The sequence below is a fragment of the Phyllostomus hastatus genome, unplaced genomic scaffold (assembly GCF_019186645.2).
Source record: "Phyllostomus hastatus isolate PE091 unplaced genomic scaffold, TTU_PhHast_1.1 phas_contig_477, whole genome shotgun sequence".
Taxonomy (NCBI): Eukaryota; Metazoa; Chordata; class Mammalia; order Chiroptera; family Phyllostomidae; genus Phyllostomus; species Phyllostomus hastatus.
Window position 1 is genome coordinate 3,499,159 of NW_025333889.1, and position 22,308 is coordinate 3,521,466.

Sequence of the window (22,308 nt, forward strand, 5' to 3'; positions counted from 1 at the left end):
CCCCGGCCATAAACCTTTCGTCCGAGGTCAGTTTATCATCATCAATACCTTTGAACAAACGGAGCGTCGGACGTGCCGCCGAGAGGAGCCGTGGTGGTGAGTTTCCTGGAAAAAAGCCTCGGAGCCGAGAGAGTAATTCGTCCCGGTTCACACACACCATCCCGTCCCCCTGCCCGCCACCCCACCCCCGCCACCCCCGTGAGGCTTCTGTTCAGAGGAACCCGTGTCGTGACCTCCGCGTTTCTGTTCCGAATAGAAACTGCACGCCCAGTGTCCCGTTCCACGAGCAGCGACGGGACCTCCGAGCCGTGGGTCTCAGCCTGATCATTTTGCACGGGACTTCCGTGGGCGGGCGGGCACAGAACCTCCCCCGGGTGCCTGGGGACAACCCCGAGTCCACCTCTTTCCCTCACACACAGAACTGCGTCGGAGCGCAAACAACGGTGGCGAGACAACGTGATAAGGACAATGTGAAACGCATTCTGATTCTTGCCAGTGGAAACAAAACTCATAAGCCCTGGCTGGCGTAGCTCAGTGGATTGAATGCAGGCTGCGAACCAAAATGTCGCAGGTTCGATACCCAGTCAGGGCACATGCCTGGGTTGCAGGCCACGACCCCCAGCAACCGCACATTGATGTTTCTCTCTCTCTCTCTCTCTCTTTCTCCCTTCTCTCTCTAAAAATAAATAAGTAAAATCTTAAAAAAAAAAAAAAAGAAAAATACATATTGTGTCTCTCTCCCTATTTCCTGGCACACGGTTCCTAAAATTCTCGGAGCCCATCTGAAGGGATGCATGTCTTTCTGTGTGCTCACAAGATGACCGGGGGCTCCTGGACAGCCTCGAGCTGAGGACTGGTTGCCAGGGGAACCAACCACGTGGTTAGAGGGTTGGAACTTTCCGCTGTCCCCACCCTCCGAGGAAGTCAGGGGCTGGAGGTCGAGTTAATCACGAATGGCCAGTGTTTCAATCCACCACGCCTAGGTAATGAAGCCCCATAGAAGCCTTCTGTGATGGGGTTGGGAGGACTTCTGGGTGGTGGGTGCTGACACAGAGGCGCCGGGAGGGCGGTGCCCCTGGAGGTGGCGTGGAAGCTCCCAGTCCCTTCCCCACACCCAGTGCTCTGCACTCCTTCCTCTTGGCGGCTCCTAAGTTGCCTCCTTTCCAGTAAATGGGTGACAGTGTTGCCGTAGGCAGGTGGCTAGACGTTAATCAAGGACAGAGAGCAAAGGGAATGAGAGATGGAGCTTAACAAACTGGGGAGCGGGAGCCTGTCGGCCTCACCAGAACACTACAGCTTCGCACCCCGGGGACCACGGTGCTGCTCCTCCGAGGGAATGGATACCCCTCCCCTCCCCACTCCTGTACCAGACTGTTGGGGGCGTTGCTCGGGGAGGCGCTGGACCAGCGAGGCCTGTGAGTCTAAGGCAGGGGTCTAAACCTCCTTTATAAAAGCCCACGAAAGCCTGGGGGGTTGACTGGTTCTTTGAAAAGGCACCTGGTCCCTTCTAAACGCAGGCTAATCTCATTCCGGGGGAACAAAGAAGCTCTCTTGCCCACCTGCCAATGCACTCACCTCACTCGTTCGGCATTCTCTCTCCCCCCCCAGGAGCACGCTCCCGTGTGGGCCCAGCAGCTACCAGGGCCCACGGCAGACTGCGTGGGCTCCGAGGGACTCGGCTTCAGTACGAAGCAGAGACCGTGGACACTGGCTGCTGTTGTGGCCTCGCTGAGGCCACGGTTGGACGTTTTCCATGGGGTCATGGAGGGAGCTGGGACTCTGGAAACCCAGGGGCATGTTCCTGCCCAAACAAACCATTTGGCCATGCCCCTCATCCCCCCACCGTCCCCTTCCTTTCGGTAGGTTTTCATGCATTGACCCACCTTCTCCTTGTCTCCTGCATAAAGTTCGCCAACTCTTCTTTAACAAACGTCACGAATAATTTTTCTTGACATGACCTGCCCAGGCCTTCGTAAGTAGAGCATACTAGAAGAACTGGCTAGAATTCTTCTGCCCAACTAATTATTAGTTTTCTATATATAACAACGGATCTATTTTTGCCTCTTCTCCGGCAATGCATGTGTCTTTCCAGAATAGCTGCCGCGGTTCATGGGCAGCAGAGACCCGCACTCAACAGACCACGGTCTTTCCTCTGGAGCAACCATTTGTCATAACTCCCCCCCCCCCACACACACACACCGTGTATGACCATCGGGAAGTTTCTAGGCTCCTTGATTTGCCGTCAGAGTGAAATTATATGTAAATCTAGCTGCAGCCACGTTGAAACTGGTGTTTGCCGTCCAGTGAAAATCCGTCGAAAAAGGCTCCTTCTTGTAAGATACTTCTGGAATCTCCATCCTGCCGCTGTGAATTCCTCTGATCGGTTGACAAACTTCATTATCGGCTTAGAGCTCAAGTGCTCCATTTGTCAAAAACTCCAAGAAGAGAATGACTTTGCTAGCCATAGCTAAAGGAGAACATGGTGCAAGAGTGTCTGTATATAGTGGCTCTCGACATAAATTAGGCTTGTGTGAGAAGAGGCGCTGACACCTGTATTCTGTGTCACGCGGCAAAGGGCTGATCACACGGCTCGGGACAGTACCCACAGCCGCTTGCACGACCCCTGAGTGAATCTGTGCTTCGAGAAAGTGTCCTCCATTCCTTCCCTCTCCCTCTCTCTCTCGGCGCATCTCCCTCGTGCCCTTCCTCCAGCCACCGGCCGCCCAGCTCTGCCGCCCCTCCCCAAGCTACCGCGACCAGCAGCACGGTGAAGGGGAGACATCCGCGTTCTCGCTGACGACCGAGGTCGGCGCCTCTGCGTGTAGACCCCGGAGGGCCGCACAGGGCACCGAGCTCCTCTCCGCACTGTGCCGCGTGCCGGCTGCCTGCGGTTGCCGTGACGGGGTGCCACGGCCTGGGTGCCCCGAACATCAGGTGAGCACCTGCGCCTACAGGTCTGCAGGCGCCGAGGAAGAGCCCATTCTGCACCGAGCGGCTGCCGGCAGCCCTTGGCTCGTGGCCGCATCACCTCCGTCTCTGCCTCCGGCTCTCCCTGTGGGTCTGTCTCCCAATTTCCTCCTGATAAGGACACCAGCGCTTGGAGAAGGACCCACCCTAATGCAGTATCATCTCATTTTAACTTGATTACATCTACCGACCTCCAAGGGCAGGGGGAGGCAGGGACACTGTACAACCCAGCACCTAGCGGCTGAAGGAGGACTCGAGAGGGGACATGATTACACTGCCTCTCAAACACTCGTCCCCTCCCCCTGATGGTGCCTGTCCCAGGTCCAGCCAGCCGTGTCCCAGCCTCCATGCTGCAGCGAGTGGCTCCGGAACCAGGAAGACACAGGCCTCTGCTCCCCAGTGGTTTGGGGGTACACGAGTGAGCCCCGTCAGCCCCTTGAAAGGGAAGCCGGAATTTGCCTTCCGTGGTCGAGGAGAAAGAAATCTTTTTTTCTCCCCTGTTTTTTCCTTGGGTTTGATGTTTCAACAATGCTTTCCGTTTTGTTTTTTTTTTAAAATGCATGGTTATTGTAGAAAATAGAGAAAAGTACCAGAATTACGACTTATTCCTAATTTTGCCAACCAGAAGTCGTCAGCATTCTGAAGCATGTTCTTTCAGTCTTTCCTAACATGGACGCCCTGCGTGATTTCAGCTTTACCGAGACACAGTTGGCACGCGACATTGAGAAAGTTGAAGTTGTACGTAGCATAGCTCAGTTCTTTCCAGTGTGTACCCAAGGACAAACACATGCAATTAAACACAGAGAAGGTGTCCTGAAATATCACGTTTATTCATTTCTGGAAAAAGAAGCTGACCTGCGAGCTACAGTCAGCGAGGTCATGGGTCATTTGTGACAGCAGCCGTAGGGAACAAACACATCTGTCGTTCTCTTTCTGTGACCCAGAATATCTGCGGGAAGCAGGTGACTCCTTCCCCAAGCGTCACGGAGGACAGTCGTTCGATAAAGGAGCCATTTTCAAGACGTGGGCTTGGTTGGAGAAAACCAAAAGGCGAGGTGGTGTCCCCTCCCCGCGTGGGCAGCAGCATGGTCGTTACTCTGCCGGACCGGGGGTGGGGCGGGCGGGGGGCAAGGGGTAAACCGGGCGCCCGATAGCGCGCCAGGAAAGGGCCCCCAGCAGAGTCAGCCTGCAGGGAGCGGAGAACATCTCTGTCCCCTGCCCCCACCCTCTCGTCGTGGCTGGTGCAGCCCAAGGCCAAGTTCCCGCAGAGGCCACGGGACGAGGGAGCCCAGCTGAAACAACCCCAGGCATCAGCCCTGCTGGGTGCAGAGTGGCAGGAAAAGACCAGAGCGGAGACCCCGCCTTCTCCGACCTGCTGCACCTGGGGGGTGGCTCCACCATCCCCCCAACCTTGGGTCACCTCCGTCTCCTCCTCTTCCTCTCCCTCTTCCCGGGCAGGTTCAGCTCTGATGCAGAGTCAAGGCCGTCCTGGTTTCCCACATCCCTGTGGGCCCCACACCCTCAGAGCTGGCCGGGGTGGACGGACGGGCCTGACCCTCCTCGCGTGCGTCTTGGCATCGCTCCCACGTCGCGCCTGAGCCGTACAGGCCCCTGCTCTGCGTGCTTTCAGGCTTAAACGAAGTGATACGGTAACACAAGCAATATCTGGGACACTAGATGCACTACTAATGTGCTGCCTTTCTGCATGCACTGTTGTTGTGTATGCTTGTGTAAATTGTAGTCACGAAGCCATCATAGGCGTACGGTCGTAGGCGGGAGCGCTCACAGGGGCGTGGCGGTGAGGGCAGCTCCGGCCACTCTGCTCTCACGGCTGCCCAGCATCTCGCGGGGAACTGCAAACACGGGAACGCACCCTGAGGCCCCGCCAGGGAAGTGGCGTGACTCCTCAAGGCATTCACAAAGTGAAAAGGTGCGGTATTTCCAACATCCCTGGGAACTGGAAGCGGGAGGAAGGAGAAGAGCGTTAACGGCGGGCGAGCGAGGGAGGACCGGGCCCCACAGGCTCCCTGCTCATCTCGCTCTGCGAGACTCCGTGGCGTTTCGAATAGTTCGCCGTTTCACTAGAAACGCACCGTAATTCTTCACTCAGGAAAACCCGCATGTATCCTCACTGCTGGGGAAGCTTATGGGGGGCTGCGCTGGAGCTGCGGAGGCACGGCAGGGCAGAAAATCAGTTGTGCCAGCAGACGTCGCAGAAGTTCGAACGGCCCGGCCGAGGCAAGGACGGTGACTCCACGAGGAAAGCCGGCGGCCCCTGCTGGGCTCCCTCCTTCCCTTGTGCGCGAGCTCAGCAGTTTAAAGGGACGCATGTTTTGTGCTGATTGTAAAATAACATGGCACACTGCAGGAAACGGAGAGAACACACCGGAGTATTGGGATGTAAAACACTCTCCAGAAAAACAGCACTACACAATTCTTTCCAAAGTTGTTCTGTGAATGCGTTGGCTTGAGGCGGAGGGCTTGTTCTATCTGTCCCAATGTTGTGTAACTGAGCTCTTTCTAGACGGCGTTGCGCTGAGTTCGTCCCCACGTCGTCAGAAGTGTCAGACGCTTATAAATGAACAGGGATCAAGAGAAGTGGCCTCATCAGTGGAGTTGAGACCATTGATTAAGCAGCTGGAGAAGAAAAGAAAATTCCATCACTAGAATTCTCTCCTTATTCCAAAATGAATCCTAGACCATAAAAATTTAAGTATTAAGAAATACAAATATAAAAGCACTGGCATACAGCTTTAGATAAATATTTATAATTTTGAATTTTCCTAAATTTTTTCACTTTCTAAGCATGTCATAAGAGCAAAACTTTTGCATAAAAATGAAATTTGAGTATATAAACATTGGACCTGGAGAGCACTGTGCTAAGTGAAATAAACCAGGAGGTAAGGGACAAATACCATACGATCTCACCTTTAACTGGAACCTAATCAACAGAAGAAAAAGGCCAACAAAATAGAACCAGAGACATTGAAATTAAGGACAATCTAACAATAATCAGAGGGGACGGGGGAGGGGACAGTGGGGGGAAGGGTTTTCAGGGACTACTGTAAAGGACACATGAACAAAACCAAGGGGGAGGGTGGAAGCAAGGGAGGGAGGGGGTTTGGCTGGGTGGGAGGAAAATGCAGACAACTGTAATTGAACAGCAATAACATAATTTAAAAAGAAAGAAACCAGGAGTTGTCGTTTCTTGGCCTTTTGGCTAAGGTCAAGGGTAAGAGATCATGAGTCAGAGCTGAAAGAAAAAACGACAAAAAGGAATAAAATGTTTGCAACCGACCCGGCAGGTGATGGGTTAATATGCAAAGAAGACTCACAATACAAATTGCTTAAATGACTTAAGAAGTCACTTCACAACAGAATCACCACAAACGGGCCATCGGAAGTGGTTCGACTTCATTCACAATCAAAGAAAAGCCGCTGAAGAAGCCAGACACTCACTGGCTACCAGGCTGTCTGCGGTGGACAACAACCAATTAAATCCACTGTTGACGGGGGTGCTGGCCGTTCTTTCTGGAATAGTCACTGGATTCTTGTTTTCACATTTGTTCATATTTAGTACGGTGGTTGTATGTTTACAACTGACATACATCTTTAAAAGCTAGTAAAATAGCTTTAGAAGCATAATTCCAAACAGCTTTTAGAGTTTTTTTTTAAATTCACTGATGTTTAGAGAGAGAGAGAAGCATCAGTGTGGTGTTCCACTTATTTGTGCATGCACCAGTCGCTTCTTACACGTTCCCCAACCGCGGACCAAACTGCAGCCCTGGTGTGTCGGCATGCTGCTCTGACCGAGCTACCCTGCCGGGGCTAAATACAGTTTATAATAATTCATTGTGTGGCTGAATTATAATTAGTAACCCACTACCTTATCTTGGAGATTCGTATTTCCTAAAGGTTTTGCTGTTACACAGAACACCGCAATAAACATTTTATTGCAAAATGGCTGCCCTTGCATTTCATCAGAATAGCTTGTTATCTGAAAAAAATTAGTGGATCAAGTAGCATGAAGATTTTCTCATTCACCTTGCTTTCTTATCTTTCACACAACAACACGTAGACAGCATGAAATTAAATGAAAAATGACAAGGAGGAAAAAACGGCATCTGGAGAAATTTCTCATTGACAATTTATTCGTTGATATTCTTATTACACAGAGCAGGGAAGTCCTACAAATTTTGTGGACAATTTTATGGGAGCTGGGGAGAGGGCACATCAGACAGCTACCCGGCCCCCACCCTAAGTAAGAACCCAGAGCGGTCGGTCACGTGAGAACCAGGTCCCCAGGGTCCTGTTTCCACGCCACCAGGTCTTCAGTACATCTCCAATGACGGGCCATCTCCTTAACCTCTGTGGCCTCAATTTATTGACTGCAAAGGGAGATTAAAATGCCCGCCACTCGGTGGCGTACAATAAATACTAAGATGCACTAAGGCCCTGCTGCATACCTGACAGCCACCGTTCCAGCTGCTTTTGCTGGCGTTTTAACAACATTGTCCTACAGACTCGAGGAACAGGGGCTGTGAGCCCCGCCGGACGGAGGAAGGGGACCGAGGAACCGATGAAAGGACGTGACCGTGTGCTTTTCGCAGCAGCCTCCTCCCTCCCCCTTCCAAAGCCCAGGGGAGTGACCCTGGCCGGGAGAGCATATTGAAACGGGTGAAGGTGCGTGTACAACCTGCAGGTTTTAAGCTCACCCTTGAGCCAGGGGAGCAGTCCCTTTCTCTAGCGCCGTGGTTTCCAACCGGGATGATGTTATCTCCCAGGAGACGGTCTTGGGCAAGTTGGGGGTCGGTGATATTTACACTGGCACCCGGGTAGAGGCCAGGGAGGGGGTCAACCACCCTACAACCCACAGGGCAGGTGTCGCTGCAGAGAACTGTCTCGTCTGAACTGTCAGGGGTGTCCAGGGTGAGAAGCCCTGGTCTAAATCCATATTTGTACACTCACATCAATAACTTCACAGTTTTGATCAGATGTCAAGATTGATTGTATTTTTTCTCTAATTGGTTATAGCCCTGAAGGTCTTTAGTATCACTGAAATATATTTTTTTAATTTTAGAAGATAAACAAAAACTAAGTGAAAAAAATTAAATAATGTTTTCATTAATAAAAGGAATCAACTTGCCTTATAATCTGCTTAGGGAATAATACCTATTCAAATACTGTTTATCAAAAATCATGGAATTGAAGTCTGTGTTTTAAAAAGTGTTTACCACATGGCAAAGAAAAGAGAAAAATATGAATAAAGTAAGAATTTATCTTAAGACTCTGGATAAAGGGAAAAGAAGCAAAACACCGAGGAGAAATAATAAAGGCAAAACTAGACATTTATGAATTTCAAAACACGAAGTGTTAAATAAGTCCAAACATTAATGATTTGAAAAGGCCGTAGCAATATGCCAGTCCCCTAAACTCACACAGCCCTGAGAGCACCTCTGGTGCCTGGTAAAATTAAATGTCCAGGTGCCCAACCTCCCCAGACTCAGACCCGGAACATTTAAGGACAGGCCCTGGGGTCTGTGTTCCTGGCGAACGTTCCAGGGGGTGGGCGTGACGGGCAACTTCAGGAAAGCCTGCGAGAGCCCGTCTTTGACCAGGCTGATCAAACAAAAAAAAGGAGAGGCGAGGAGGACAAACTACAGGTGGAGGGATTCAGCAAAACACAGAGACCAAAACCCCTCATAGACACGGTCAGCAGTGTGGTGGCCACCCGAGGGAGGGGGGTGGGGGTAAGCGGTGACGGGAGGAGACGTGACCGGGGGTGGCAAGGCGAGCACACAGCACAGTGCACGGATGGTGTGTCACGGATGGTGTGTCACGGAACTGCACACTTGAACCCTGTATCGTTTTATTAACCCACGTCGCCCCAGTAGATTCAATAAAAAGAGAAAGACCATAATGAACGAAAGAGGATTCAGAACCGCATTAGCGACAAAGACTCTGAAAGTGTGAAAGCGTGAGGTGTCTCCTATTACGGACAACCCTGTTACGACCCTGGCCTCTGCGGTTGTGTGCGCTCCGGCGACGGGCGTGACGGAGCCCCTGGGCCTGTCCTCCCTTTCCCCGACGGATCCCCGCACATGTCCCTCTCGGTTATTTTTCCAGTGAACGTTGCTTTTCTCGTGCATCTCGGTGCGCTTGCCCTCCGAGAATTTTGGAGCGTCCGGTCTAAAGTGTCTGCTTCGGCTGACTCTTTCTCCTCCTCATCAGCGGCGGCTCTCTTCGCCCGGAACCGCAGCTCCCTGCCCTGCGTCATCCTGTGCGCACGGGTCCGGCGCCCGCGGGGGGTACCGGCCGGGGCAGCGCCGGAGCGCTCTCTGGGGGTCCAGGGGCCTTGCTCGTGCCCACCAGGAGTGAGGGGTCCCAGTGAGGATGGTGCTGGCTCTGAGGCCCTGGATGGATCCCGCTTGGGACCACCCTCCCTCTTCGAACGTCCCATTGTTTTTCTCAGTTTCCTTCGCACACAGACGCAGACGGGTCCCGCTGGCAGTGGAGCTGGCTTCCAGAAGAGATGGGGGAGTCGCTGACAGGGCCTGAGCCCAGAGGAGGGGAAGGTCAGAGGTCACGTCTCTGCGAGGGGTCGAGGGGCCGCACCCAAGAGTGTCTTTGCTGAGGAAGGCCACGTCACTGGCCACCTCTCCAGCCGCTGTGGAGCCTGTTGTCGGCACCTGGAGGGGACAGGGCCACGGTGTCCGGTGTCCCTGCCTGCACACGGAGACGCTGTGGTGACGAGGGCCTCCAGGGGCCCTGTGCTCTGCCGGCCCGCTCCAGGGAGCGCGCTAGGAGGGAGGGAGGCTTCCCACCAGTTCGCACCCTTCCTCCCGCCCCACCATCTCTCCTCTCTTCAGCCCGGGCCACCTGCAGATGGGCCCCGAGCCGGCTTCCCAGGAAGAGTGATGCCCACAGGTCAGGCGCCGCGCCCCACACCCTCCATCGGATTTCCCGTGCGCGACACTCGGCGAGGGGTCTGTTCGCGGCGCGCTGGTCAAGTGCCCCCGTCCTGGTTTTCGGGGCTGAAGCTTTTTCCTCGCTTTGGGATTCCTTTCCTGATTTAAAACGGGGGATGGGGGGCATTCATTGCCTATGCTTGCTCCCTGTTTTAACTGAAACATTCGTAGCGTTCTACTAAAAGGGAGCCTTCTTCTTTCTTGCTGAAGGTAGAGCAACACCAGGTAGGTGTGGCACACGCGTGTTTCTACGGTGAGGGTCAGTGGGGGTCGGGGGGGGGTCAAGGGTACGGGCTCCAAGGGGCCGGTGTCCCCACGCTGAGTCAGGGGAAGGAGCCGGCTGCTGCCCTTCGACATGAGGGCCCCCCTCTCCCACTCCATGGGGGTGTGGGGCGTCTTCCCACCTTTGGGACAACGGTCAGTGGCAGGTGATCTCTGCACAGCGAGACTGTTCAAACCGCCGGCTCCCTCCCGCAGTCTCGCCCCGGAAGGCGGAGCTCCGCTGTTTCTAGGACACTCCTTCCCTGGAGGCTTTGCCTTGCGATCGGATCCAGAGATTGGAAACAAGGGCGTCCACGGCTCCTCCCGACGACGATTGGGAACAGTTCGGATGACAGGGCCGCGGAAAGTGAAGCCACCACCGTTTGTCACAGGGCCCATGGGGCCCATTGTTTCTGAAAGGACACCTCCTCTGCCTGTCAGTTCCGAGTGCAGCGGCTCTCATTCAGGGTGCGAGAGCGGACAAGACGAAGGTGGGAGGCTCTGCCGGTGCTATTTTTAAGCCCGTCCACGTGTCCACATTAGGGGGATGTAACCTTCATTAGGAGAAGGATGTCTCGCAGGCGGAAAGCTTCTCTTTGCGTTGCCAGGAGCACCTGCACCTCCCAGAACCACTGAGGACGCCACCTGCCCCGGACACCTGGGGGCGCCACAGCCACAGGTGCGGTTGCCGGGAGGACTCGCCACAGACTGACGGAAAGTCGGCTCTATCGCCTGCACCGTGAGCGCGCTGCCGTGACAGGCGATGACAGCAAGGGATGTTGAGAGAAGCCGCTGTCACCGGCCACGGCCCCAGGAAACCACCCCTGGGAGAAGGGGGCGGAGCCAGTGGGGGGGAGGGGGCGTCTCCCACTGCCCCACCGAAACCCACCCCCGGGCACCTGGGGGAAGCGAGAAGTGTTCTCGCGTTATAATTCTCACCCTGAAGAAAAACGAGCAGTTTGCCAAGGAAATCTGTCGAGTGTGAAGCTCCAGACTTTTGGGGTGAAAGTTCCGACCAGCGACCAAGGGTTGAACTTCAGCCAGCCTTTGGATTCCCGGTAAAGGCTGAGGCCGGAGCACAGGCTGTAAAGAAAACGGTCGCTTATTTGCAGGAACCTTTCATCTACCATCAGTTCAAGGAAAAGGTGGGCATCTGGGGTTGCTCGTGTCTCCTGAGTGTGTGCGCGTTAACTTACCCTTAATGGTGCTCCGTGTGGCAAAGGGAAGGCCCCGGGCAGAGTCAACGAACATCAAAAACTTTTGAAATGTTTACATATCAAAGTGAGGGGGAGTAGCCCGCTGTGGCGCAATCAGGCATAAAAGAGATTAATGAAATACAATTAGGGAAAATATATGGTAATGTAAGCTACCTAAAAGGGACTTGACTCTCTGCGTTTAGCCACAAAATTATCAATGAAGAAAGTTTCCTGAGTACCATCTGTTGAGATAGTTATGAATAAACTAGATAAAGACATCAAAACTGCTGTGTTCTGTAGTTAGAGGGAGACCCCCCCCCAGACGGAGCCACAGGAAGTCCTGGGATGACGCCGTCATTCAGGCATGTGAGACCTTCGGTACTCGCGGCTGTGACCCGTGCAAGTGTCGCCACCGCTGGGTTTCCTCCAGAATCCGGGGGTGAGCTGGGACAAGTGTCTTCCTGGTGACACTAGTGCGTCTCTCAAGTGCAATCAGGGGAACCAGCATGCTTCCAAAATGTCACAGGAAAAATAAGAAGAAACCTCGCTGAAACTGACTGTGGAATTAATCATTGATGATTGTAGATACTTACAAATATAATACGCACATATACATACCCACATACACACATAAGCTGTATCTATATCTATATCTGTATCAATCTATCCGTTTATTTATCCATCCATGTGCACGACAGACAGATACAGTAACAATTAAATCCATTACCAAGTGCTCGCTAGGAAGCACCCCGCGCAGTGAGGCGCCCAGAAACGAAAGGCCGAAGGAGACCCGTTTCCGACGGCCACAGAGAATCTGACCTTCCAACCAAGTCAGCACAGGCGCAAAGAGGGCTCACTGGTCTCATTCAAACGGTCCGCGCTACGCAACATCATGTATAAAGTAGGCAAATGCCATTAGGGGCATTACTGGATTTTAGTTACTGTCCCAACAACAGCTGCACGTTCAGATCTCTCAGGGGCATTAGCGCCGAGAGGGAATCGACGCGGGGGTGCTCGTCGCTAGAAAAGGCGGGCCCCTCTGTGGGCACCCGTGGTCCTCTCCGACAGTCCCGTTCTCGTCCTTCCCGGCCCTCCCGGAACTGTCTTCCCCTCCCCTGGAGACGGGACACGGTGGCGCGACTTTCTCAGCCAACGAGCTGTGCGTGGAGGTGGCGTGTGTTGCTTCGGGGAAGCGCAGAAACGGCAGCAGGGAGACCCCCCAGAGCGCCTTTTCCCGGCCCACGGGTGTGGCTACAGGGAGGTGCCGCACCGGGTCGCTGCGGGGAGGCCAGCAGCCCTGGACGTGGCTGGGGCCCCAAGTGGCCTCGGCTCCCGCGGGAACGAAAGCTCTGTGGCTGAGCCCGAGTTTTGGGGTGATCGTGGCAGCCCAGCCAGCCCGCCCTGTCCGATACAAACCCCAGCGTAAGTGAACCAGATTTCGACCCAGGTTGTAAATCCATCTCTCGTGAATGCGGTTAGCATAAATCGGTCCCCCAGGGTCTCATCTGTCTCGGGGCAATTGAAACCACAAAATGTCTAAATCTTTCAAGGTCAAGCATGGGTCCTGGCATGGCACAGACCCCCCCCCCCCCCCGCCAGGAGTACAAATCCAGGACGAATCAGTCTCGTCTTGTCAACAGTCTTCAGAAGGCGGGTCAGGGAGGGGGCTGCAGGCCTGAGCTTAGGGAAGGCGCCGCCGCCCACCAGTGGGGAGAATCCACACTCCCTGGGGCCACAGCCACCGCACACGCGCAGAGCAGGCTCCCTCCGACCGGGCCGGCTCTGGGCAGAGTCTGACCCCCGACCAGAAAACTGGTGGGAGCCCCGATCACCCCTGACGGCCATCAAAGAGCGCACAGAGGACAGTGGACCCAGCCATCTGTCTACAGCCCTGGGCACTAATTGTCACAGAAGTGTGACCGCAGCAAGAAACTATGGGAGCTTGTGCAGGCCTATGAAAGCATTTACAAACCCCCAGCGGGGCGGGGGCGGGGGGACAGGGGCAGGGGTCCTTGGTGGCACCTGTTTGTTGTGGTGAGGAACAGGGTAGATCACGGCCAAGGCAGCCGACCAAGGCCTGATAATGTTACCATGGAGATGAACTCGAAAACGTCAAGCTAAGCAAAGGAAGCCAGACCTAAAAGGCCACCTGCCGCATGGCCCCATCTACACAGACTGTCCGGAAGCAGGTGGGTGTTGCACGGGAGGCCCGGAGCTTGGGGGACTGGAATCTCGGCCTGACCTACCCACCTCCGCCCCGCCCCCCCAGAGGAAACACGCTCTCCTCTCTTTCTCCTCATGAACTTGCCCTTGCGAGGAGTCGGTGAGGCTGCTCCAGGAACCAGACGAGAGAACAAGGGGGGGCCCGAGAGCGTGGGAAGCAGACGACGGGGCCCCCGAACCCCGTTACCGGCCACTTCAAAGGAGCTGGGCCTGGCTGCAGTGCCGAGGTTGGACTCCGTATCGGGCTCTCCCTTAACAGCTTCCTGTTAGCGCACCCAAACTCAGAACTGAGTCAGACTCAGAAATGCCAAGTGTAATGATTAATCTGGCAGCGGCGCTGAACTTCAGCTTCCAGAGAGAGAGAGAGAGAGAGAGAGAGAGTAACCAGGCTTATTCTAAACACACGTTCACCCCACATAACCTCCCAGGTCTGGGCGTGGAGGGCCGACCTGTGCCCGCACGCTGGGCACTGCGTCGTCGCCGGACTCTCCCTGCACGTCACGGCGGACACACGGGGGAGCCCGCGAGGGAAGGGCACGACGACTCCCTTCCAACCCCACTCTCTGGGAAAGCAAGAGTGTGAATTAGGACTTCCTGCCTCTTTGATCTCATTATCTGAGTCTGTAATCAAAAGGTGGTGATTAACATTTACCGTTAGCAGTTAGATGCTCTGCAAGTGCTTTGCCGAGCAGCTCCGAGAACCTGTGTTAATTATTTACTAGTCTCAAGAGGTTTCTCTGTAACGGCTTGTTTGTTAGAGGTCACGGCCAACCAGGGGGCCCCCCCCCGGGTCCGGGTTAAGCTGCTTTTTCCCACAGAGCTGACCTGGGAAGAAGGAACCTCGAACGCCTCAGCGATGCTGGCCCATGGCCTGCGGCTTCTCGGGGTCTGTGTGGTCACTGGGCCGCAGAAGGATGCCCGGTCCCGCCCAGCCACGGGGACCGCAGAGCCTGGTGGGACCCCGAGACGTCCAGCCAGACCCCGCCCATTCCCGGCAGCAGGGCCAGCACCTGAACGGAGGAAACACGTTAGGACGTGAAAAGGTGGCATAACAAGTCACAAGTAGGACACTTGGCGTGTAGCGACAGAATTTTCTCCCAAGGCTCCTCTCTTGCCCCCGACAGTCCTGAGAAGCATCTCGGCCCTGCTGGGATCGGCGAGGACACTCCCCGCACACCCTGCCCGGAAGGTGGGGACAAGGGACTCCCCTGAGCCCCCACATGAACGCCGGGGCCACGCAGTAGGTTCCTCCTCCAGGCAGAGTGGTCGGGTCTTCCTCTGACATTGACCTTCTGGATGGCCTTCGCCGACCTGGGGAACGGCCCGCGCTCCTCCACGTTAGAAAGTCTCCCTGGGTGTTGGCCGGCGTGATTGATGTTTGCACAGCTCTGTGACACGCACAGCCGCCCGTAAATGAGAAACAGAAATCGGAGACAGGATGTGGTCTCCCCGTCCCTGGTGAGTCAGTTTTGGGGCCTGGCCCCCCCCACCCCCGGCCCCGGAGTCCCTGAGCCACAGGCCAGGGAAAGCACAGGGACCGTTTTCTGGTAAGTTCAGCAAAGGGTCGAGCACAGCTCTTTATAGTTTTGTAGAAAAGAATCCAGGGCATAAAAATTCTCTTTATCGAAGACCTGGCAGACAGGAAGCTCTCTTAAAAAGAAAGTTAGATAAGAAGTGTTGTGACATGCTCTGTGCATTCTGCCTTGAAGCCTCAGCTGAAGGAGCAGCTCCGGGGGCGGAGGCGTCGGGACCACAGCTGCAGGTCCGCGGGATCGTTCTGGAGTGCCTCCCCCTTCCCCGCCTCGGTGGGGGGGGGGTCCAGTCAGCCTGCTGCCGTGGCTGCCGTGGGCCTCTTTGCCTTTTAGGTCTCTCTCACCCTACTAGGTTCTTGTGGGCTCCGTCATGGCTGAACTGCGACCCCCAAAGTTCATGTGTTGAAGTCCCAAGCCCCCGATCCCTGGAATGTGCCCCCGTATTTGGAGGCAGGGCCGTTAGGAAGACAATTCAGTTACACTGAGGCCTTGAGGGCGTCCCTAATCCAATCTCAGGGGCGTCTTTACAGGAAGGAAGTGGGACGCGGCAAGGGACCCCAAGGTGCACGGACAGAGTGAGCGTCACGTGAAGTGCCAGCAAGAAGACAGCCAGCCCCAAGCCAAGGGGAGAGGCCCCCGAGACAGCCGGCCCCGCCAGCACCTTGATCTCGGACTCCCAGCCTGGCGGACGGTGAGAAAGTACACTTCCGTTGTTGGAGCCACCCGGACGGCGGTATTGGAGTACGACATCCCCCGCAAACGAATGCAGGCCCTGAAGTTTTTCATTTATCCCTGGTGTGAGGAAGCCTGTTTTGTTCTTCTGAGTTGAAAAGCAATGGGAGTGAGCCCCTCAAAGAACCGTGGGACCCCTTGTGCCCAATGGAGAAGTCAGCCCTATGACCACTGGGGCTGCTGGCCCGCGCCCGGCTCCGTCGCTGCGTCCCCCTCGGGTGTCCTGCGCAGAAGCTCGCGCCGTATCACAGCCCGAAGCCAGACCCCTGGAGCCCGAGAGCTTTGCCCTTTTGCAACCCAGCGTCCTCCGAGGACCCCTGAGGGGCGAGGCCATTTGGAAACGCTTTGGTAATCAGCAAGGAGGCCTCGGAGGGTCACTGTTCGCATGTCACCTGCAGGCGTCTGTGCCCCGGCGGCAGGCGGTCCCTCGAGCTCTCGATGAAATCGATTATGCCTTTGAAATCAAAATAAGATAGCAGAGGCCGAAGTGACTCCCGAGAAGTCACGGAGAGTGTCCTATTTAGCATGGGACAGTTACACATCTTTTACGTGCGACTTTGGAGGGACAGAGGCGTGATTCATTAGCCCGAGAAGACACGTGGACTCCTCTTTTTTTGCCATGACATTGGGTCCCCATGGGGCAGGGCTTGGGCGGGGCTGGGGCGCAGAGCCAGAGGATTCTGGGATGCAGTGTGCGTCCCCCAGTGTGGAAGGGGCGTGGGGACAGCGTCTACAAGGATATAGAAGCACCAGGCAGGTCGGGGAGCTCAAGACAGCGTCAGGGGTGTGGGAGGAGGAGGAAGAACCCAGAGGCAGGGGACTGGACCGGTTGCAGGGGGGCCGTTAGTGCCCCCTGCCGGGCTGCACCCCACAGAGCCCCGGTCCCAGAGCAGGAGATGTGAAGCTATCATTTGCAGGCTGATCAGTGCCCCAAGCCAGAGATGCCCACATCCTAATCCCCAAGAGCTGTGAGTATGGAACCCTAAATGGCAAAAGGGGTCTTTGCCGATGAGACTGTGGTGAAGGGTTTTGAGTTGGAGAGATTCACGTGGATTATTAGGGTGGGCCAGTGGAAGCACAGGAGTCCTTATAAGAGGGAGACAGGAGGGTCCCAGCCGGAGAAGGAGGATGCACAGGCGTGCCTCTGGACTCCGGAAGGAGCCAGGTGTACAGGCCTAGTGTTCAGACTTCCGCCCCCCAGAGCCACAACCCTACACATTCCCGCTGTTTGAAGCCGCTCCGTTTGGGTAATCTGTTACAGCAGCCGCCGGACACTCATACCCTGTGTAAGAAACAGCGTCTTATCCGTCCCTGGACACACACAGCTGGCCCTCATGGTGGCAGGATCGCTCCGCCCATGGGTGCCGCCTCCAGCCAGCCCCAGCCACACTGCCCCGCCCACACGGCCGTGCCCACATGGCCGCACTCACAGCTCCCTCAGCGCCCACGGGAATCCTAGCAGCAGGTCGGGGGACGCTGTCTCAGAGGCTGCTGGCCCGGCACAGCTACAGACCACAAGTCCACGCCTGCGGTGTGATAGAGTCTTAATGATATTCAGAACAAGAGTGGTTGCCATGGCAAAGCACCGTACACACCACTTAAGCAACTCTCAGCGATGCTATCGCTTAAATAATTAATTGCAGGGTCGCTGTTCTGCTGCCCGGCAGGTAAACACTGGCTGTGTGATCTCTTCCACGATGGTTGACTCCACGGAAATGGGCCACGGTCACGGTTATTTCTGGCCTTTTGAAACGTGATCTCCAGAGCTCCCGAGGAAATGCTTCCAGTCTCGAGTGAGTTCCGTAGCCCCGACCTAGTCCAATAATCCGAGTTACCCCCGAGTCACTGGTGGGAAATTAAAAGACGACCGTCGTCAGCCCTGTTCACGGAAGGACGTTCTAGAAGTTCGATCTGGGCAGCGGGAGCCACGGAGCAGGCCACTGTGTGAATCAACCAGGTGCCGCGGGGTCTCTCCTGGCTGTCAGAAGTTACTCCACGACGGCGCAGAGTTGGCCCTGAAGACGGCCCACTCCGGGGCACGGTTTCAAGTCTCCGGGGCTCCCTCAGAGCAGACCGGAGCCCGGCATCGGCCCCCGAGGCACAGAGGGGCCCAACTGCGGGAGGCTCCTGCCCCTGAGGCCGGGACCGGGAGGGTCGAGACTCTTGTGCAGGAAACACTGATTCTGGAGAACCAAAACCGTACGTTCCTCCTCATCCCTCCACGGGACCCCCTCATCTTGCTGTGGGACCCCCTCATCCCTCCACGGACCCCTCACCCCGCCACGGGACCCCCTCATCCCGCCGTGGGACCCCCAACCTGCCTCAGTTTCCCCATCTGTAAAATGACGGGGATGACAGCCCTAGCCCGCGGTGTCAGCGGGAGGATTACACAGGTCAATATACGGAAGGTGTTTAAAGCAGCTGAATGGGTGGTGTCCCCGTTAAGCACCCTGACGAGCCGCCTGGGCGAGCCAGGGCGACCCGGACAGCATGCTCCTCGCCGGCTGCGCTCAGCACCCCTGCCCACTCCTGCTCCCGCCTCCCTGGCCACCGGCTCCCCACAGCCTCAGCTGCGGCCGGAGCAAGGAGTGTGATCCTCAGGTCTCCTGCCCACATGCAGCCCTCAGGATGACGGTGCCGCCTCTCGGGGTCCCTGGGGTGGGGGCGGACCAGCCAAGCCCAGAGCCGGAGGCCCCTGGTCTCCTTGTTCAGCTGTGCTGGTGCCTGGTCGCCATCTAGTGCCGAGAGGAGGGGCTGCGCCTCTCCCGTCGCGAAGGGCGGGGGACCCCTGGAACGGAGGCCCAGGAGACCCCGTGGACGGTGTCGCACTGTAGTACCCCCCCCACCCCCCACCCCCGGTCTAAAGAACCCAGATCCGGCCTCCGCTCAAACTCCCCAACGCCGGGACTCCTCGTTGCAGTCTTTGGGCAACTCCACATGCTGGAACCCTACAGCTTAGCCGCGGCCCTGGTCTGTACCTCTTTAACCTGTCGCTTTACCCCAGAGTTCCCAGAAACAGGCGTCTGTGGAGGGAGAGGCTGGGGCCGGGCCGGGCCTGACTCCTGGCACATGTATCAGCTGTGCTGGGAAACCTGCGCTCCATCCGGGGGATGCTGCCCAGCCTCAGCCCACGAAGGACCCGCTGGATGCGGGGGACGGACCCCCGGAACTCAGCCACCGCTCAGGTGAGCCGCCTCTGGCACCGAATCACGGCCGCACGCACCACTCCCGCAGAGGAGACGCCCTCTGGGAGGACACGCATGCCGGCCCAGGACGCAGGAAAGCAGCAGCCCGCCCGGTGCTCCGGTCACAGCGTCAGCCCCGCCAGCTCCGCGGAGGGCGCTTGGCAGCTGACGCTCCCCAGTCAGGCCTCCAGGCGGGGACGCAGCCCCACCGACGCCTGGGGTGCAGCCGTGCGGGGCCCTGCGAGGGGGGCCCAGCCCAGCCACGTCCAGACCCCTGACCCACGGAAACCACGAGATGGTCAGTGTGCGTTGCTTTAAGCCGCTACGTTTGTGATGAGTTCAGAGACAGCAAGAGGCACCTAATACAGGGCGACGTGGAGTGACGCACTGAACTTGTGATTCACAAATTCATGGTGAATTTGACTGACGTTTACTTAGGCTGAGACTCGTTTCAGAAATGCGGGCGCTGTTATGGTACCTGCGGGGAAGGAGCGAGGGGGCTGGGGGGAGTGGGCCGTGAGGGGTTCCCTAAACAACATGAATCACACGCAGCGGAATCCGGTGGGGGCCCTTCGCCCGGCGCCACCCCCGTCATTTCCTGCGCATTCGCCCGGGACAAACCCTGACTCGGCAGGCGACAGAGACATTCTCTGATCCTCTGATTTGTTAATAAAATGCCACCATTCACATCTCAAATAATTGCTCTCTATTATCTATAGTACGATTCGAGTGGCTCTGTGTTTGAGCCGTAAGAAGTCTGTCACTTTATTTATTTTAAAGAAGTGACACTTAAACCTCAAGGTTAGAAGGACAAAGGTCGACTGGTTGTAAAGGCTGTATCCTAGTTCTCATTTTAAAAGCCCATATAAAGATCATCAAATACGGAGAGCAAAAGCTAGAGGTCGATTTCAAGGTGAACTTTCTGCCATATGTAAATGGATTAAGAAATGCACATTCTGCCCTGGCTGGCGTAGCTCAGTGGATTGAGCAAGGGCTGCGAACTAAAGCATCGCAGGTTCGATTCCCAGTCAGGGCACATGCCTGGGTTGCAGGCCACGGCCCCCAGCAACCGCACATTGATGTTTCTCTCTCTCTCTCTTTCTCCCTCCCTTCCCTCTCTAAAAAATAAATAAATAAAATCTTAAAAAAAAAGAAAAAAATGCACATTCTATCTTCTGAATTAAAAAAAAAAAGTGATTCTTTAGTTTCCTGCAGCCTGACACCCACTACACCAGCCACACAACCACGCCCTTCACAACCCGCCGGCCCGCCCCCTCCATAGTCTCGTTGGGAAAAGCGCGGCAACTAACAGAGCGGTGTGGGGGCTAAAAAGATTAGTACTTTTTCCCCCACCTTCTAAGTCCTCCGGGCTGGGCTTCCAGCCAGGTGAACAGACACAGATGACCAGGAGAGAATCCGAGTTTAATTCATGCGCCTGGGGAACTCACATAAATTTGAAAATTAAAATTTCAAAATCAGTGAGGCAGCATTGGGTAGGTAAGACACTCAGGACAGAGGAGAGAGGGAGCAGGGACAGGCTATTAGATCTCGGCATTGGGGGTGGACGGTGCACAGGTCGTCGGGGGAGAGTGGACACCCGTGGCAGGCAAACCCTGCCAGGCCACTCGAGTCCAGGGGGCGCGGGGTTTCTAGCTCCCAGGCCCCTCCCCGCCTGGCGCCCCCGGTTCCCCACACGGCACTCCCAGCAGGCTCCGGCGGCCCACAGCCTCCGTCCTGGAGCAGGTTCCTCTGAGTCTCCTGGGCAGGAAAGGGGGAGGGTCAAAGGTTCTGCGTCCTTGGCCTCTTTACAAACATCTGAACCTCAGTATCCCAAAAGGCAGCTTTAAGGTGGCAGAATTCTGGTCCCTCCTGTGTCACCGTTAGCCTGAATGAGCGGTGACCACATTCCCTCGGCTGGCTGAGGTCCGGTCTAACTCCACGGCCTGGGCTCCTGACCCCTGGACCACAGGGCCTCTGAAGGGGCCCAAAGTTTTGCCCTTTAGAATATTGACTGTAAGCTGGTTATTAAGCAACAAAAGACTCATAACGAAGGGTTGATGCCCCCTTTTCCTGCCAAGAGTTGCAGATAGAAAGACCTACATCAGGAAGGAATCTTGGCTACTCACCTCAGCCTGGTGAATCTGAATGAAGTGTGGTGGGCGGGCAGGCAGGTGCCGCGCAGGCCCCTACCACCGGGTCAGCACTCCCCCCACCCCCCGTGCCCTCCTGTTCGCTGGGTTCTCTGGGCTTTCTAGCAGAAACGTACCTGCCGCGTGTGTTCCGCTCTCCCTCAGCTGCCTGGGAGCTGCCTCCTTCCTTTGACGTCTCAGACGCGTACCCCCTATTCCTCCTTCGCCCAGAGTGACACGTCTACCCAATTTTGCCTCGCTGTCTTTCTGATTTTCACTCTTATGTGAATTCCCTGTACACACATTAACAATTTGATTCTCTCCTGTTGATCTGTCTCTGGTAATTTGGTTATTCACCCAGCCAGAAGAACTTCGAAGGTGGGAGGAAAGGTACTATTTTTTTTAAAGATTTTATTTATGTTTAGAGAGGGAAGGGAGGGAGAAAGAGAGAGAGAGAGAGAAACATCAATGTGAGGTTGCTGGGGATCATGGCCTGCAACCCAGGCGTGTACCCTGACTGGGAATCGAACCTGTGACACTTTGGTTCGCAGCCCACGTTCAATCCACTGTGCTATGCCAGCCAGGGTGAAAAGTACTATTTTTTTTAACCCCAGACCCCTAGCAGAATTGGGAGTGCCTATAAAATTCTGCAAATTGGAATGGGCCTAGATAGATAGGTAGGTAGATAGATAGATAGAGATGCGCTGTCGGTGGAAAACAGGTTCTTCCCCGGGATCGCAAGGAAAACACTCCAAGGAGATTGTGATGAGCCGAGATGGTTTGTTCAGGTGGGAATCCACCCCTGGGTTTCCGATGTCCCATCTCCCTCCATCCCGCCATGGGAAAAGTCCAACCTTGTCCCTCAGCAAGGCCAAAGCAAAGCCGGTGTCCGGAGTTCCTGCTTCCCGGTAAAGCTGAGTCCTTCAGAGCCCGCACAGCCTGCCGCGGGCCCTGGTAGCTGCTCGACCTGCATGGCCGGTGCCTCCAGGTACGAGAGCTCACGGACACCCGGGTCAAGGGCAGGACATGAATGAGAGAGAGAAAGAGAGGGAGAGAGCTTCTTTGTTCTCCCGGGATTAGATGGCGTGGGTTTGGGATGGACCAGGTGCTTTTTC

The 22,308-nt window shown here is 55.7% G+C and overlaps 1 long non-coding RNA gene across 2 annotated transcripts; it reads right to left on the reverse strand.

Moving 5' to 3' along the window:
* Positions 1–3,776: 3,776 nt before the first annotated feature.
* LOC123823262 lies at positions 3,777–15,041 on the reverse strand. Of its 2 annotated transcripts, XR_006786511.1 has the most exons (6): positions 14,905–14,978; positions 14,441–14,625; positions 11,766–11,949; positions 11,393–11,495; positions 11,136–11,279; positions 3,777–5,604 (listed from the first exon to the last, which is right to left on the reverse strand). It is a non-coding gene; the product is annotated as an uncharacterized LOC123823262 (long non-coding RNA). The 2 variants fall into 2 exon arrangements; XR_006786510.1 differs by having other exon boundaries at positions 14,441–15,041.
* Between the last annotated feature and the right edge of the window lie 7,267 nt (positions 15,042–22,308).